The 18,766-nt window shown below is 46.5% G+C and overlaps 1 pseudogene; it reads left to right on the top strand.

The window, feature by feature from the left end:
* The first annotated feature begins 580 nt into the window (after nucleotides 1-580).
* LOC137777723 (geranylgeranyl transferase type-2 subunit beta pseudogene) lies at nucleotides 581-1,639 on the top strand (annotated as a pseudogene).
* The last annotated feature ends 17,127 nt before the right edge of the window (nucleotides 1,640-18,766 follow it).

Below are 18,766 nucleotides of genomic sequence, written 5' to 3'. Positions count from 1 at the left end.
CAGTGCAGGGGACACGGGTTCGAGCCCTGGTCTGGGAAGATCCCACATGCCGCAGAGCGGCTGGGCCCGTGAGCCACAGTTACTGAGCCTGCGCGTCTGGAGCCTGTGCTCCGCAACAAGAGAGGCCACGATAGTGAGAGGCCCGCGCACCGCGATGAGGAGTGGACCCCACTTGCCACAACTAGAGAAAGCCCTCGCACAGAAACGAAGACCCAACACAGCCATAAATGAATAAATTAAAAAAAAAAAACAAAAAAACAAAACTAAAAATAGAACTACCATAGGACCCAGCAATCCCACTACTGGGCATATACCCTGAGAAAACCATAATTCAAAAAGAGTCATGTACCAAAATGTTCATTGCAGCTCTATTTACAATAGCCAGGACATGGAACCAACCTAAGTGTCCATCAACAGATGAATGGATAAAGAACATGTGGCACATATATACAACGGAATATTACTCAGCCATAAAAAGAAACGAAATTGAATTATTTGTAGTGAGGTGGATGGACCTAGAGACTGTCACACAGAATGAATTAAGTCAGAAAGAGAAAAATAGCTCTTTTCACTCTCAGACATGGGCACACCACAGAAGGATGTTATTATCAAGTCAGATGCACCCGATACCCTATTAGTGGAGAAGCATCCAGATTATATAGCATCCTATGGCTCAAAGAAAGATGTATACGAATACTGTATGTCTGAATATTTGAGAATGAGTGGCATCTATTGGGGTCTGACTGTAATGGGTCTCATGGGACAGCTACATTGCATGAATAGAGAAGAAATGCTGACATTTATTAAGTCTTGTCGACACGAGTGTGGTGGAATACGTGCTAGTGTTGGACATGATCCTCATCTTCTGTACACTCTTAGTGCTGTCCAGATTCTTACTATGATAGTATTAATGTTATTGATGTAAATAAAGTTGTAGAATATGTTCAGAGTCTACAGAAAGAAGATGGTTCTTTTGCTGAAGATACTTGGGGAGAAATAGATACAAGATTCTCTTTTTGTGTGGTGGCAACTTTGGCTCTGTTGGGGAAGCTGGATGCTATTAATGTGGAAAAGGCAATCGAATTTGTTTTATCATGTATGAACTTTGATGGTGGATTTGGTTGCAGGCCAGGTTCTGAATCCCATGCTGGGCAGATCTATTGTTGCACAGGATTCCTGGCTATTACTAGTCAGTTGCATCGAGTAAATTCTGATTTGCTCGGTTGGTGGCTTTGTGAACGACAGCTTCCATCAGGTGGACTCAATGGAAGGCCAGAGAAGTTACCAGATGTATGCTATTCTTGGTAGGTGTTGGCTTCCCTAAAGATAATTGGAAGGCTTCATTGGATTGACAGAGAGAAACTGCACAGTTTCATTTTAGCATGTCAAGATGAAGAAACGGGAGGATTTGCGGACAGGCCAGGAGATATGGTAGATCCTTTTCATACTCTATTTGGAATTGCTGGATTGTCACTTTTGGGAGAAGAACAGATTAAACCTGTTAGCCCTGTTTTTTGCATGCCTGAAGAAATACTTCGGATAGTGAATGTTCAGCCTGAACTAGTGAGCTAGATTAGATCCCTTGATGCAAAAGTTGCTTAGTGTAGTTTTACTGTTTTAACATTTCAGTATTTGAAGTGCTTAACAAACTTTATGACTGCCATGTTAATATTTTGTACATGAATTATGTTGATTTTAATAAATTATATAATTATACATATTGTAAATTAAAGACCTTTATTGTATCTTCATCTTTCTGTTTTCTTCTGGAATGCTGTTATTCTGAGGTTAATATTTTGTTTATGCTTCAGTGTATTTGTTATCTTGTGTGTCCCCATAACAGCAAACTGAGTTGAACTCTATTTAGCTGATGAAGTCTTGTGTTCTGATTTTCCCATGTACTCCCTTGATATGTTATATATAACTATAGTTAATATAAATTGGTTTTTGTCAATGAGAATGTTAACTGATAAAGAATTGATGAACCCCATAGGAATTCAAAGATGAAAAAAAAAAAAAGGAAAGAAAAAAATAAATACCGTATGCTAACACATATATATGGAATCTAAAAAAAAAAATGGTTCTGAAGAAACTAGGGGCAGGATAGGAATAAAGACGCAGACGTAGAGAACGGACTTGAGGACACGGGGAGAGGGAAGGGTAAGCTGGGACGAAGTGAGAGAGTGGTATGGACTTATATATACTACCAAATGTAAAGTAGATAGCTAGTGGGAAGCAGCCGCATAGCACAGGGAGATCAGCTCGGTGCTTTGTGACCACCTAGAGGGGTGGGATAGGGATGGTGGGAGGGAGACGCAAGAGGGAGGAGATATGGCGATATATGTATATGTATAGCTGATTCACTTTGTTATAAAGCAGAAGCTAACATACCATTGTAAAGCAATTATACTCCAATAAAGATGTTAAAAAAAAGAAAGGAATGTATTGAGCATCTATTATGTGCTAAGTCAAAGTAAGCATAACAGCTACAGCAACAGAAAAGAGCACCTTATAAATTTGCTGCATGTTGGATAGAAAAATATATGTATATACATGTCATCCCATTGAAATGTAACACTCCTTAAGACAAATACTAAATTCACTATTGTTTTTTCCTAGCTTTGTGAGCTTAACTCCCAGCTCATTAATTTAGTTTTTTTGTTTTCTAATATACATACTAAAGGCTCTGATTTTCCCCGTAACCGCTTCTTTAGCTGCGTTCCAAGAGTTATATGTTGAATTTTCATAACTACTAGTTTTAAATGTTTTATAATTTCCCTTGAATTTTATCTTTAAATTAGGAAGTATTTAGAAATGTGCCATTTAGTTTCAATATACATGGGAGAAGTGGTTTGGATATCGTTTTATTGGTGATTTCTAATAATCACTAATACTGCATTGCTTTCAGAGAACATGGGCCTTTATGATATTGAATCGTTAAATTTGTTGAGACTTCCTTTGTGGCCTAGCGTGATCAAGTTGTGACAATGTTCCATTTGTGCTTGGAAAAAATGTGTGTCATCTATTTGACAGGTGCAGGAGCCTAAATATTACCCCCTAGAGTTAGTCTGTTTTAAATTTTTTTTTTTTTCAAATTTGGAGGGCCTTAATTTCCTATAATTTTAGGTCTGCTTTATCTGTCAGTTTCTGAGAGATATGCTTTAAAATCTCCTGCTGTGATTATAGATTTGTCCATTTTCCCATATAAATCCATCAATTTTAGCTTTGTAATTTTAAGATTATACTATTAAATTGGTATGATTTCATGATTTTTATATCTTCTTGGTGTATTTGTTTCTTCATTTACATGAAAAATTTTCACCTTCAATTCTCTCAGGTTTGATACTAATATTACAAGTGAAGCCTTCCTTTTGTTAATATTTACATGCTATACCTTTTTCTAGTTATTTTCCTCCTATTGATATCTCTATGCTGGAGGCTTATCTCCTTTAAATAGAAATCGTGATAGTCTGTGATTTTGTTTTTTCCAATCTGAGAGTCTCTTTAATCTATTTACTTTTATTATGATTACTAAAATATTTGGATTCATTTCTAGCATCTATTTTGTGGTGATGTTCTTATTTACTATAATTTCTTTTGACTTTTCTTTCTCTTTTCCGATTACGCTGGATATTCTTGCTTTGCCTTTCAGATTCACTGCCCACCCAACTCTTGTGCCCTAGGGACTAACCTCCGTGGATTACCAACATAGCCCACTTCCTTTAGGCTTCTGGCTGCGTCGAGCCAATGGAAAACCCAGCAGGTATTGGAGGACAAGTGGAGAGGAAAGTCAGGCTGTCGGTTCCACCAGCTCCTTCTCTGCAGGTCTGCGTTCCTCTGATGGAGAGAGCAGCTCATGTCGGTGGCCCTCTGGCAGGCACAGGTCCTGCTGGGTACCAGTCACTCCTCCTTTCCTTGGCCCCTTCAGGTCTGGGAGAGCTAAAACTCCCCATCATTGTAACACAGAGTAGTTCACATTCCTTTTTAGTCTCTCACCACCCTTTGTAAATAAAATGCGTTTTAACAAACTCTTTTCCAGGTACCCCTTTTGGGTATGCCATCTGTTTCTGGACAACCCCCTGACCCGCACACTACTTTCCACTGAATAGTCCCATTGTCTTAAATCTCTCTTGTGGAAGAGACTACCGGTCGGTCATACAAGTCCTACTCCGTTAGGAGTGGCTGGTATAGACTTTCTCTCGAACATGTTATTTTCATGATATTTTTCTCTGGGTGTAATAAACTTATGGAACAACAAAACCCTTAGACCACTTTATAGATGGATTCAGTAAAAATCAGTAATATTTATCTCCAATTTCTGGTGGCTATCGAGGTATACATCCAAACCCTTCTGTGACACAGTCCTAAGGGCCAACTCTCTGAGATATGCAGATAAGATGCAGGGAGGAATGGAGTGGAATTCATGATCTGTCACTCAATCAGTGAACATGTATTGAACATTTACTACATGAAAGGCCCCGCGCTAGGGAAGGTGTTGGGAAGGATGGCAAGGAAATGTTCAGGAAATAACTAAATGATGTTATCTGTTTCAGATGTTCAGGAAATAACTAAATGACCAGAACTCTTACACCTGTTATCTCATTTCATCTTTCCACCAGGTAGAGATGATTGCTGCCTGATTGACAGATGAGGTAACTAAGCCCGGAGGCAGCGACTTACCCAGGGTCTTAGAACCACCATGGGGCTGAGCCAGGCGTTTGCCCTGGTCTCAGTCCCAAGACCAGTGCATTTCACTGCATCCAGGAATTGCTTTCAATCCTCCAAGAGCTTTACTTCTAGGAGGAGATGAGATATAAACAGATGAACAGTGAATTCATAGTATAAGCCCTGGCGGGAGCAGCTATCATGAGCTGACGTGGGCTGGGAAGCTTTGTGCAGAAGGAGGGGACGGAGGAAGTAAGGGGGATGGCTGTCCAGGCAGGATGAGGGGCACAAGCACGGACCGGGCAGGTCTCAGCTCTGATGGGGCCATCAGGGACAAGTAGGACGTAGTGTCCACCTCTTCAGATGCTCTGGGTTTGATTTCATCGTGTTCATGCTTTCTCTCCCCATTCCTTTTATCTGAAGCTGGGGCATGTGGAGATGTGGGGAGGGGGTGTGCTTTGAAGTGAGCTCCCTTCTCGTCCCTTAGGCTGGATTTCCAGCAAGGGGGGTGGGAGAGGGCCGGAGTTAGGAAGCCATCTCTGTCCCAGCAGAGGTGTGACGAGCAGTGTGGAATCAGGGTGGAGCACGGAGCCAGCATTTCTAGAATGCTCACCGTGGGCTAGCTCCTGGGGGGCAGAGAAGAGGTCGGAGCAGGGCGGCTGATGGACTTTTGGAGTAGAAGAGTTAGAGGGCCAGGGAGGGGCCTTAGCTGGCAGGGTGGAGGGCCCCCCCTGAGCCATCACTCCCTGTCCCTACCTCACAGGGTCCCAGAAAGGGAACCGCCAGGGACCCCTGGGCTGTCATCCAGCCCCAAGCGTGGCAAAAGGCAACTCCAGCAAGGAGGGCACTGCGGTGGCCACACCAGACCAGGGAATCAGGACAGCTCAGCTCAGTTCCCTTTTCCTCCTGGCGGTCACACCCTCACAGGTCAAATCACATCACCACCTCAGCCCTGGAATTCCCGCCAGGAGGGGAAGTGGTGCGCTCCTGACTAAGCTCCTGCCCCGCAAGGCAATCACATGCCTGCAGACTGCAGGGAAGGGCCTTTGGTGGCACCTACTTCCTCCTCTTTCTCCGGACAGCATCGGGCGGGGGGATTGTGAGAGGTGAGGTGAGGAGAGGATGCCAGCAGAGGAAGCCCATGGGTCAGATGCAGATTTGCTTGTAAGTTTCCAGCTCCATGCAAAACACACATGTCCCAAAGTAACACACCGTAAGCGGAGAAAATTTTTTAAAAAAGGGAAGACTGTTTCATTCAAAATTTGCTACCCAGATACTGAAAACATTTTGGTGAATATCTTTGGAAAGTTTGTTGTCCTTTTTACAATAAGTATTTTCCCAAATGTCTATGGGTAAAGTACAGTACACACATATTTATCTAAATATAAAAATATAAGAATGGGACTCTATTACACATTCTGCTTTGTAATCCATTTGTTCCCTCCCTCAATAATATATGATGGGGCTTCCCTGGTGGTGCAGTGGTTGAGAATCTGCCTGCCAATGCAGGGGACACAGGTTCGAGCCCTGGTCTGGGAAGATCCCACATGCCGCGGAGCAACTACGCCCGTGAGCCACAATTACTGAGCCTGTGCGTCTGGAGCCTGTGCTCTGCAAGAGAGGCCGCGATAGTGAGAGGCACGCGCACCGCGATGAAGAGTGGCCCCCGCTTGCCGCAACTAGAGAAAGCCCTCGCACAGAAACGAAGACCCACCACAGTCAAAAGTAAAAAAAAATATATATATATATATATATATGATGAACATTTTCCATGTCATTAGATATTATTTTACAATGTGTTTAATTGTTGCACATCTCTTTTTTTTTTTTTTTTTAATTTTTTGGCTGCACGGCATGTGGGACCTTAGTTCTCCGATCGGGTATCGAACCCGTGTCCTCTGCATTGGAAGCGTGGAGTCTTAACCACTAGACCACCAGGGAAGTCCCATATCCTCTAAATTTCTGTTGACCACTTGCCCTCTGTCTAACCCCCCTCAGTTTTCACTCTGCATCACTGGTCCTAAGGGACAAAGGAGTAGAGATGAGAACCACTCCCATCTGGGCCTCACAGAAGCTCTGGAAGAAGTTGGCTCCCGGGACCTCCCTGGTGGTGCAGTGGTTAAGAATCTGCCTACCAATGCAGGGGACATGGGTTCGAACCCTGGTCCGGGAAGATCCCACATGCCGCGGAGCAACTAAGCCCATGCACCACAACTACTGAGCCTGCACTCTAGACCCCGCGAGCCACAACTACTGAAGCTCACGTGCCACAACTACTGAAGCCCGAGTGCCTAGAGCCTGTGCTCTGGAACAAGAGAAGCCACCACAATGAGAAACCCGTGCACCACAACGAAGAGTAGCCCCCGCTCGCCACAACTAGAGAAAGCCCGCGCGCAGCAACAAAAACCCAACACAGCCAAAAATAAATAAATTTAAATAAATAAATTAAAAAAAAAAAAAAAAAAAGAAGTTGGCTCCCCCAGATCCAGTGTGAAGAAAAGAAATATCAGGAGACTAAGAAATCTGGATTTCTCCTTCAGCTTTGATAGCCTAGCCTCGGGGGAGGGGGAGTTTGAGGTGCAGACAGTGGTTAACGCAAAACCCAACAAAAGGGTAAGAGTGGGGGGATCTGGACCGCCTCCCTCCCACCAGAGATTCCCCCCCCGCCCCCCCACCCCCCGCAGGGCTCTCATTTGGAAGGAAGGCTGGCAACCAGCACAGAGTTGAATCTACTGATTCCTAAGTGTGACTGACAAATTCACATTCCCTATATGGTCCCCAAAGGACATTGCTTTTGAAAAGGGCTGTTGTCACACCAAAGAATCCTTAACTGGTTGAGTTTTCGGAAATGTAAGATAACATATTTGGTCACTGCCTCTTCCTGGGCTAACCCAGTGTTTCAAAACTTCCTGCTCCATCACAGAAACATACGGGCTGAAGGTAGAGACAAACAAAGCACCTCAAGGAAAACGAAGATGAAAAAGATCCATTTTCCTCAAAGAGCTCGCTGTCTAGTGTGGGTCTAGGAGCAATGCAGGAGGACCAGCCGCGGCACAAGACAAGGGACAGGCACGGCCTCTGAGCCAGACTGTGGCGGTGGAGCAGGTGCAGCCCTAGGCCACCGCTTGCCGGTGCAAGTAGCCTTGTGCAAGGTTACCAGCCCCGCTAAGCCTCAGGCGACAGAAATAGAGCCAGAGCCTGGCCCTGGGCGAGCGGGAGGTTTAAAGGATGAAAGCACGCCAGCCCTTGCAGGACGTGTGGGCCGACCGGAAAGAAGCCATCACACCGAGGTCAGAGGCCAGGAAACACTTGCAAGAGGGAGGTCCTGGCATTTGGACAGTTTCCACTGACACAGATGGAGAGGGTAGGGTTTCAGAGAGACAGGGCTTGGAGGGCAAGCTGCACGGAGGACAGTCAGGGGAGAGACCAGAACGTTCACGCCACGCTGTGTGTCCGGATGAGGCATGAGAAGGAGTCAAGTCAGGAAATCAGGGCCTAAAGTGCTGCCCTGGAGAGCTGTGCCCAGTGTGGAGGTGAGGACACGCCAAAGGCTTTGAGCAAAGTATACCATGTGCAGACGGTGATGGTAGGCGTCACCAGGCAGATGAGTGGGAGGGGGAAGGGAGATGGATGTGAGGCCCCAGGAGGCCCTGGTGGAAACCCAGGGCATTGATGGGGGTGGGGCTCAGCGGGATACGGAGGGGATAATGGAGGGGGGCTGGCCCCCTTTAGGATGTGTGACCTTCTCTGAGGGGCCCTGGGCTCGGTTTTAAATATTACTCAGCCATAAAAAAGAATGAAATAATGCCATCTGCAGCAACATGGATGGACCTAGAGATGATCATACTAAGTGGAATAAGTCAGACAGAGAAAGACACATATCACATATCACTGATATGTGGAATCTAAAAAAAACTATACAAATGAGCTTATTTACAAAACAGAGACAGACTCACAGATATAGAAAACAAATGTATGGTTACCAGAGGGGAAAGGGAGTGGGGGAGGGATAAGTTAGGGGTTTGGGATTAGCAGATATAAACTACTGTATATAAAACAGATAAACAACAAGGTCCTACTGTAGAGCACAAGGAACTCTATTCAATATCTTTTAATAACCTATAATGGAAAAGAATCTGAAAAAAAAAGTAACCAAATTACTTTGCTGTACACCTGAAGCATTGCAAATCAACTCTATGTCAATAAAAAACAAGTGCTCTGCTGTCACTGTCTTGAAATTCTTAAGAGCTTTTGAACAAAGAGCCCCACCGATTTTGAACTGAGTCTCACAAAATATGCTTGAGAGGCGGACATTTGGGCTCAAGGAAGTGCTTGGCCAGGGAGTGGGGCTGAGGGGAGAAGTGATTGAAAGCGTTGGGGATTTGCATGAAGAGATGAAGAGTACTATCGTGTTTGTGTGTGTGATGGTCCAGCCATCCCAGGGAGGTACTTGAAATCAAGTTGGGAATTTGACCCTAAAGCTCAGAAAAGAACTTGGAGACATAGTTATTGACTTGGAAATCACATCCTCTGATTAACCTTTTCTTCGAACACTCGAGGATTGCTCCACTTTATTTTCACGAGAGGCATTACTTTTGTAATTTAAGAAATGAAATTGCAAAACTGAAATTAAAAAAATGAAATTGACAAAAGCATTTACTCAATAATAATACACGCGCTTTAGAAATGGCTGTAGGAAGTAACGTTAAAAAGGGTCAAGAACCTAATCTGTGCAAGATCATTGTTACTGTCTCAATTATGTCCCCACCCCAAATGCCCTGTTGAAGTCTTAACCCTCAGAACCTCAGACTGTGACTGTATTTGGAAATAAGGCCTTTACAGAGGTAATTAAGTTAAAATGAGGTCATCAAGGGGAGACCTAATCCAATAAGACTAGGTTCCTTATAAGAGGACGAGATCAGGACACAGACACACATAGGAGAGACCATGTGAAGACACAGGGAGAAGACGGCTGTCTACACACCAAGGAGGGAGGTCTCAGGACAAACCCACCCTGCTGCCACTGTGGCCTCAGACTTCCAGCCTCCAGGACTGAGAACATAAACTTCGGCTGTTTAAGCCCCTGGCCTGTGGTACCTCGTTCCAGCAGGTCCTAGCAAACACAGCCACCTCCCATGAGAAGAACAAGAGGCAGAAAAGTCCTTGGAGACTGGCTAGAAGTGGTCAGGGAGGAAGAGGGGGAAGCAGGAGGTCAGGTCACAACGTAAACAGTGTCTGCGCGATGGGGGTGGGCGGTGGATGCCGGTTGTCAGTGAGGATGCAGGGCTTACGGAAAGCTGCTGGGCTTTAACACCAGGAAGTCACTGGTGACCTTTGAGAAAGATGTCATTGGTGCAGCAGGGGAAAACCAGGGGCAGTTAGGTTGGGGGGAAGGTGACACGATGGTCTAGGGATGGAGAATCCTTATTTTCAAGAAGTTTCAGTATGAAGGGCAGGGACGGGATAGGACGGTAGCTGGAGTGGGAAGCAGAACCAAGGGAAGGACATTTTTAGGGTGGTATGTAGGGAGTCCTGGGCGAGCATGGCTGTAGAAACCCCAGAGAGGGAACCAATCTCCATTGGTTAAATGAGTGAGAAGGAAACTCCCGGGACCAGGGGAAGGGCACCAAGCCCAGGTGGAGAGCTAGCCCACAGCAGTGGCTTGGCCTGACGTCTAGGAGGAGGAAGGGCTCTTTGTGCTGGCCCCAAGTGCTGGCAGCCACTGAATTCCGTTCAGCTCCAACAGGTTCCCGTAAAGAGCCCGAGGCCTGGCTTCCTCTCCCCCCGTCCCTTCGGAAGTCCCCTTGCAGATTTGGAGGGATGGGGACTGGCCTCCCCACAGGCAGCACGCAGCCTGTGAGCATCTGTTCCCCCATCACTCGCCCTCCAGCAGAGCAGCCGGCCCCGTGAAGCAGGCACTGAGCCGACCTACAGACCTTCGAGGTTAAGGGTGCTGGAGGAGGTTAGGGATCCCCTAGAGAGGATGCGGAGCTGCTCCCTGATCTTCCCTGGTCCTCCGCAGATCTCTAAGTTCTTCCCAGTTCCCTCAGCTCTTCCACTGCCCTCCCGGCCCAGTCCTGGGCAGGTGCCTCGTTTCCTTGGGAACTGAGAGCTGAATCTCTGGGCAGCCTCAGCCCAGCACCCTGCTTCCCCCTGGCCAGTAGTTTCCAAACTTTTAAAGAAATGGCTAAGCCCATCTTTCAAACAATGCCTTAGAGGAAGCCCTAAAACATCCAGGGGCTGACGGTACATTTCACTGGTATACATTTCCATTATAACCTCAGACCTCTGGTACTCACACACTGTGAAACCAGCCAGTGAGGATTACAGGCTGTTTTAATAAATGAGAAAAAATCGGAACTGTAGTTGTGGGAAACCACTGCAATCTGATGTCAGCCTCAGTCTAGTTTATTTCCGCCGTTTGCTTTGGTCATATTGTAATAAGAAATTCCTAACTCACACAGATAAATGGCAGTACACTGTAACAATTTTTAAAAATAACCAGCCTTATAACCTTGGGATTTAAGGAACCAACAAATGACAGATTTATTCAGAGTCTTCATGAAGATAATTTTTCTTTGCAACACACTTAGCTTGCCGATCGGCAGTGTGTCACATGTTTGTCAGCAACATATTTGAATCTATTCTACACTACAATATGCAAAATAATTTAACAATCTTTAAAACATGAAATCTGAATCAGATATTTGTGGAAACCTAAATGGAGCTTCCTACGGGACATAGATGGAAGTCCAGTACCCTAAGAACCACCTTGAACCCCAGCCATGTCACCAAGGAACAAGCATTTAGTGAATGCCTGCTTTGTGACAGATTCTGTCCTGGGCTGGAGATAAAGGAAAAAAACCAGAGCTTGCCCTCATCCACAACGAGGTCAGCCTGGAAGATGAGGTAGACCCAGAGAGAAATTCCATCAACTGAGGGGTGTCCAGGAAGTTCGGGAGATGGGCACTCGGGGGGCCTGGAGGAATGAGTGGGGCTGGGGTGGAGTGCAGAGCAAGGATACAGCACGGGTTTCTAGAGGCCATAAGCTCTGTGCTGGGATAACCAGGTTACGTCACGGAGGGAGCTTCAGGGTGATGAAGAGGGGCCTCTGCTATAACCTACACTTGACAGAAGGCCTTGAGGAGTGTTAAACAGGAGGGTGGTATAGTCGAATCTGCATTTTCAAAGGAGCCCTTACAGTAAGTTCCCTACCTATGAATGAGTTCCGTTCTGACGGCACGTCCGCAAGTCCAACAAAGTTAGCCTAGGTACCTGACCAACACAATCGGCTACATAGTACTGTACTGTAATAGGTTTATAATACCTTTCACACAAATAGTACATAAAAAACAAAAACAAAAAATAAACATTTTTAAACTTACAGTACAGCACCTTGAAAAGTACAGTAGTATATACCAGCTACATCACTGCTGCTTTTACACTTGCTTCCGGACACCCTGGGCTTGAAATAAAGATACTGTACTACTGTACTCTATACAGCGAAGTACACAAAAGCACAACCACTTGTAAAGGATGCACGCATGTGACAATGTACGCAGACACGTGAACTTACATGATTGGACATTCGAAGGCATGTTCGCATCTTTGAAAGTTCACAACTTGAAGGTTCGTATGTAAGGGACTTACTGTATATGGATTGACCCCATATATGGAGGCAGGGAGACCCCTTGGGAGACTAGTATGAGGCTATGGGTGATGGAGGCTGAGCCAGGATGTGGCCATGGAGAGAAGCAGGGGAGGTGAGTGATTCAAGATACAGAATGGACAGGACTTGGTGACTGACTGGCTGTGGAGGGAGGAGGGGGAGGGATAGGTTAAGGAAGACCCGCCACAGGTTTCTGGCTTAGACAGTTGACTGTATAGCAAGAATGTGCACTCAGGTCCTCTGCTTCCACAGCCCTTGAGACTGATACCACGAGAGGAGGGGCCAGCCAATCAGACTTGCGGTTGAGAATCACCATGATGAACATAAATCCAGAGGAAGTGTCAGAAGCCAGACAGAGCCCAGGTGAGACTTCAAGGGAGTTTTGCAAGTTTTGCTTACATTTTGTTGCTGAGAATGAATGAGCAGGGTAATCAGTGTGGGATTAATTGGTTGATGAGATTAGTCAACCAAAGGCCAGATTGCTACAAAGAATGCAGTTGCAAAATTGAGTTGCTTTCTTTTTAAACGACACAATCCACATAATCATTGCATCCGTCTAAAGGCAAACATGTTTCTCTCTGGCTTCTGGTCATGGGGCAATAACACATTTTCCAGACAGATCCTGACTTTTGTGCCGAATGGTGGAAATAATGAATAGGTGACCTTAAGAGCAAAAAAAAAAAACCCAAAAACAAACAAACAAAAAACACCAAAGTGACTCTACCTTAGTGTGACTGCATCCCTGTGCATTTTGCAGAGCTTGGTAATGTTTGATGTAAAGCGTCAATTGAAATGGGAAAGAAAAATACTACGTAATCTGACTGCTGAAGTGTTGGAAGGGGAACGGGTGGGGAGTTTATGTGGTTTTTAAAATGGGAAGTTCTACCCCAAAGCGTGTCATTTCTGAAGTGAAGGAGGTTCCAATAGGCTATTAGAAGAGCCTGCACGATAGCAATTTGATGTTTTCAACACATTTATATTTCATGATAATAAACACACAGCTTTTCACCAAATCACACAGTGTTATTTGGATACAAAGGGACTAAAATATACCCGAAGGCTGGCTGTTCTGGGATTTGATGAAGCCAAAGGGAAACTCCTGTTTAGTCTGGTGAAAGACAAGATTGGTTGCCCATCGGGATTTTTTTTTTTTCATTTACAATGCAAAGTTTTCAAACTTTTAAAGACACTCTCTTGAAACTGTGAGGGGAGTGGCAGCAAAGAGATGTTGGTCATCAATGTCACATGAAAGGAGAATGCTTTGAAGGATGCTGAAGGATAGCTTGTTACAAGAGTCATACAAAATCAGAGGTGCTCCCTGAGTTAGTGCCTTCTCACCCAGGCCATTACTGAAACAAGCCCAATGAGGCTGGTCAAGAAGCCCAGCTGCCGTGTGCAGGGGTGGCCAGCACAGGCCAGCCGGGCGGCCACTTTCACCGTAAGTAGCGCCAGTGGGTCTGGCTCTGGTGTTTCTGCCACCACCTGGGAGGGAAAGGAGAACCCGAATGGCCCAGGGTCCTTGTGCAGGGTCCTCAGAAACTTCTTCAAAGCCTCCTAGAGCTCAGGAACGATCCCAGATGGTGACAAAGCAATTCAAAAAAAAAAAAAAAGGGACCAAGATTGCATCATGGTCTTAACCAAAGGCTTAAGAGAAGATTGGCTCATACCTTGTGTTTGCAGTCAGAGCTCTTTTGATTACTAAAGATGAAGTTTGGCAATTGCAAATTGTCTGATATTGGATCAGCCCAGTCAAAAGGGGAGCCTGCAAAAAGTGGAGGGTGGGATGTTAGCAAGTGTGGTGACAAAGACCGTGGAGTCTGGGCTGAATCCTGAGACCTCTACTCGCTGGCTGGTGACTTGGGCAAGTCTTTTACTCCCTGTGTGCTTTGGCTTTCTCCCCTGAAGACTGGGGGAAAGTAATGGGCAGGGTCCTTGTGAGGCCTTAGTGAGTTAGCACTTGTAAAGGCCATGTCATCCATCACTTGGAAAGCCCCAGCGTCCCGCTGTCAGGGCTGGAGATGACCTTCCTGAGGGGTCCAACTTGGGAGCCCCAAGAGTCCGCCTACACCCCAACACACTCTTCTGTCTTTGGCCACCGTGCCTGGTTTTCTTCCTCTACCTCCCCGATTCCTTTCCGAGCCCAAAGGCCGTCCCCGCCGCCCTCTCCGTCTCCTGCCCTCACACAGCCCCGTCATCCACGGCTCCTGTGCCCATCCGCAGCCGCACACAGCAACTCACACAATTACACTCCAGCCCAGAGCTCTCCGCTGAGCTCCAGACCCAGGGAGCCCCTGCATGCCTGGCAGGCCCCCCAGGATGCCTCAAGTGCCGCAGAATCAGTAAGCGGAAAGCCTGACTCAGACCTTTTCAAACCCACACCTCACCCCCCGCTGGGGCAAGCCGGGTGAGTGATGGGCACCGTCATGCACGCAGACCTCGAAGGCTGACCCACAGACCCCGTCAGCTGTGCCTCCACACGTCACCCCAATGACCCCGCTCACTTCTCTCCATCTCTACCAGGGTGACCATGGGCCCACAATCTTGCTCAACTGTTGCCTTCTGACGTGGAACATGAAGAATGGTTGGGACACACTGCTTTATACAAAATGGGTGACCAACAAGGACCTGCTGTAGAGCACAGGGAACTCTACTCAGTACTCTGTAATAACCTATAAGGGGAAAGAACCTGAAAAAGAATGGATACGTACGTATGTATAACTGAATGACTTTGCTGTACACCTGAAACTAACACATTGTAAATCAACTATACTTCAATTAAAAAAAAACAACACCTGGTTGGGGAAGTGGTTAACCGGCAGGCTGACAAAAAAATTAGGAAGTTTCTTAGACTGTTGAGTGCTATGAAGAAAAGCCTACCAGAGAAACCAGCTAGAGGGTGATCCAAGAGGGAAGTGGGGGGCTGCCTCTCTGAGGAGGTGATATTTGAGGACGTCGAAGAAGATTCCAGGCCTGCCTCAACCCCACAGGCCCGGAGACGGGAAGAAGCTCAAAGGGTTCCAGGGTTGGAGGTGACCCAGGCTGGAGGTCAGAGGGAGAATAGGGAGAGGAGGTGGGACGGTCTGCAGAGGCTGGTTCCCGTGTGGTTTGGGGGAGTTGGGGGAGGAGCCCCAGTTTTTATGCGAATGCAGCGGGCAGCCAGGGATGACTTCTGAGCACATCTGTCAGCTCTCAGGGGAATGGTTCCTGACACCAATTCCTCCAGCCCCATGTGATTCGGCCTCGGCTAGAGGGCTTGGCACTTAGAGCTCTTGAGGTTTGTCATGAAACAGACGAACGATGGCTGCTGAGATCCAGTTGGTTATTCCCTACGATCAAGGGTGACCCCCAGCGCTGGCGGGTGCCCTGATTGTGCAGAACGAGACTGGAAACCTAGGGGCATCTGGACTTCCCTCCTCCCCAGCAGTTTGTCACTGACTCTTGTTTGCTCTGCCACCCAAACATCCCTCAAATCCGTTCACCTCACTTTCTTAGATAGGAAGCTAATCTTCCCCACACGGGCATCAGTCGCCACTGTCTGACCCCTAAATCTGGGGTCTGATAATGCAGAAAGGTGGCCACACCTACCTGTGTCAGAGACTCACGTCTGTCCTTCTGGAAGGTGTGGTCTGGTGAGCACGTCCAGGAAACCTGACCTATGGCCTCTGGCTCTTCCTGCAAGAGCCAATCATCTGCTCTCTCTGGGTTCGCATGAGCTTATTTGTAAAATGGGTGTAATGAGATGCACCTTATCTCTTTCACGTTGGGATAAAATTAGTAGCTTTGAGGATCAGAACACATCATCACATCCACTGAGTGAGTGTGAAGTATCGTTGTGACTGGGGCTGGGATTCCAACCTCAGGCTCCCTTAAGGCGGGGAAACCAGCTGAGCTGGAGTGATTTCCCCACCTGATTGCAGAGCACTAGCTCTTTCGGTTTGCTGTAGCCTCTTCACAGGGCGGGGCTGACGCCCAGCTGCAAACCTCAGTGAAGCATCTCCAGGCCCGGTGGAAACCGGTGCTCAGCTAGAGCTGCAGTAGAGATGCTTCAGGCTGCAGGGCCTCCGCATCATTGTGTTGCCCGCCATTTATTTCCAAAGATAATACTGTCTTTTGCATAAAATCCAAACTTGTCATCACCACCTGCAGCAGAAAAATAAAGGGCTGTCTTGGAGCTACCGCCTTGGGGACCACACAGAGAAGCTCTGGGGAGGGGCCACCTAAATCCTGAGACCTCAGGCCTCCCTCTGTTAACCAGGCCAGGTGGTCGAGTGCTTAAGAAGGGTTTGTCCTGACAGGCGAGAATACTCGAAGATGCAAATAACAATAGAGGCTTTTCTCTTGGCAACCAGAGTCTGACTGGCAGAGAGCGAAGCCCAGCAGGACAGACGGGCGGGCAGCTCCGTGCACGGCCCTCTCCCGCCCCCATCGTACCTCCCCAGCTACCATTTGCTCCCTTCGGAGAACTGAGACCCCCTCCCCACCCACCCTTCTGCCCTGGGCTGGCACCAATGCGGTCTTTTCACATATTTTCTTTTGCATTTTCAAAAGGAATAAACAGTCGATCTTCTGACTTTCCTCTAATTCCCACATTATAGCCCAGTTAAGCAAATGAGTTTCTGTTCCACCTAAATCACGACCCTTGTGGCGGACACAGCATTTGATCAGCCTCTATTCGTTGTTCCCTGTACTTCCACTTTTGGTGTCTCGTTGACCCTGAAGTCCCGCAAGTGTGCGCTTATCACCCCCATTTTGGAGATGAGAAGCAGAACTTTACGGAAAGTTCGGGCAGCATCCCCTGGGCGGTCCAGAGTGGCGATGTGAACTCTCCTCTCTCAGGGAAGACTTAAGCTCTTGATTTTGTGTATGAAGAATCTTGGCTTTTGGCCCTCATTTTAAACCCGTAACCCATTGAGATGAGATGGTTCAGTTAAGTTTTCTTGGCAACATTTCCCCTCCCAGCTTATACGATCCCCCAGTTCCCTGGGCATGCCCCGCTCCTTGTTCAAGACTGTTAGGCTGTATCCTGTTTCAATAAGTTACCTTATTATCTCCGATCCAAATTCCCCATGGCCAGCTGCTTGAGTCTCTACGATAATGCAAACAATGCTTACTTCTGTTCTCAGCTGCTGATTTTTTCTAAAACCTTTTTTCCATGAAAACAAGAGGCAGTTTTCACAGGTGGAGAGCTGCGGCCTTTCTCTTCTCAGGTCTGCATCTGCCAGCAGAAGGACCCAACTGACAATTCCGGCCAGGGCTCGGGGGCCAGTGTTGTTCCAAATGGCCTCACGAAGCATTCACTTGAGGCAGCGGCCTGGACACCAGCACACTGCAACCAGTGTAAAAACCCATGCAGCTGGCTCTTTATAACAGCCCCAAATTGGAAGCTACCCAAATGTCCATCAGCTGTAGAATGGAGAAATAAATTGCAGTGTATTCACACGATGGAATACCCGCCAACAAAGACAGTCAACCATCTCTAACTACTTGGATAACTGTCACGGACATGAAATGTGTGAAGGAAAGCAGGCACAAAAGGGGACATGCCGCAGGATTCCACGTATAAAAAGCACAAACTCAGGCGAAACTCATCAATGGTTTCAGAAGTAGGAAGCCGGTTCCCCCTGGAGTGGGAGAATGAGGGCACTTCTAGTTATATTCTGTTTCTTACATCTGAGTGCTGGTTAAACACATGTGTTCAGTTTGTGAAAATTCACTCAGCTGGACACCTGGTGTATGGGCATTTTTCTGTATGTATGTTATCTTCAATGAAAAAACCATTTTTTAAAGCCAGAACTGATGGAGTTGGTTTTGTCCAGGTGCGTTCCGATGCCTCCCTTTCTTAGCTCTATTTAACCTATGAAGATACACAGCTGTTTCTTCTAAGGCAGAGTAATCCCTGGAGAAAGAACCTAGGAATTATTTTGTCTTTTTTTTTAATCTTTAAAATGTTAGACTCACTTAGGGATCACACCTTGATCACACCTTAGGTGTCCTGTGAATGTTACCTGACAGTTTTATTCTTTAATTGAACTAACCTTAGGAAATCGAAAGAGCATTATATCTATTTGCCTGATTGCTGGCACCACCAGATCGATCTCAGGTGCTTCCTTTCTTGTGACTAGATTTTGAATTACAGAAATTCCTTTTTCCCCCTGGGGAAAATGAGGGGAAAAAAGATGGAGAGGCTACAGTAAAGTCTCCTTCAAATATTCACAATAATTCTTTATAAAAGTGTTCGTTTTTTTCAAAACGGAAAAGGGCCTTTCTGTATCCCCCAGGAGTAGCTTATTGGGAGCAGCTTTGAGGAAAGAACAAACAAGAAGGAGGCATTAAAACCCACACACTCCCCTTACCAGCTCTAACCGTATCATGTAGGTCTCTGAGATGCAATTTCATTCTTTCTGGGCAGTGTGTACTGTTTAGGTGACTGAA

This window comes from Eschrichtius robustus, chromosome 15 (genome assembly GCF_028021215.1).
Source record: "Eschrichtius robustus isolate mEscRob2 chromosome 15, mEscRob2.pri, whole genome shotgun sequence".
NCBI lineage: Eukaryota > Metazoa > Chordata > Mammalia > Artiodactyla > Eschrichtiidae > Eschrichtius > Eschrichtius robustus.
This window is presented reverse-complemented; position numbering and strand designations above follow the sequence as displayed.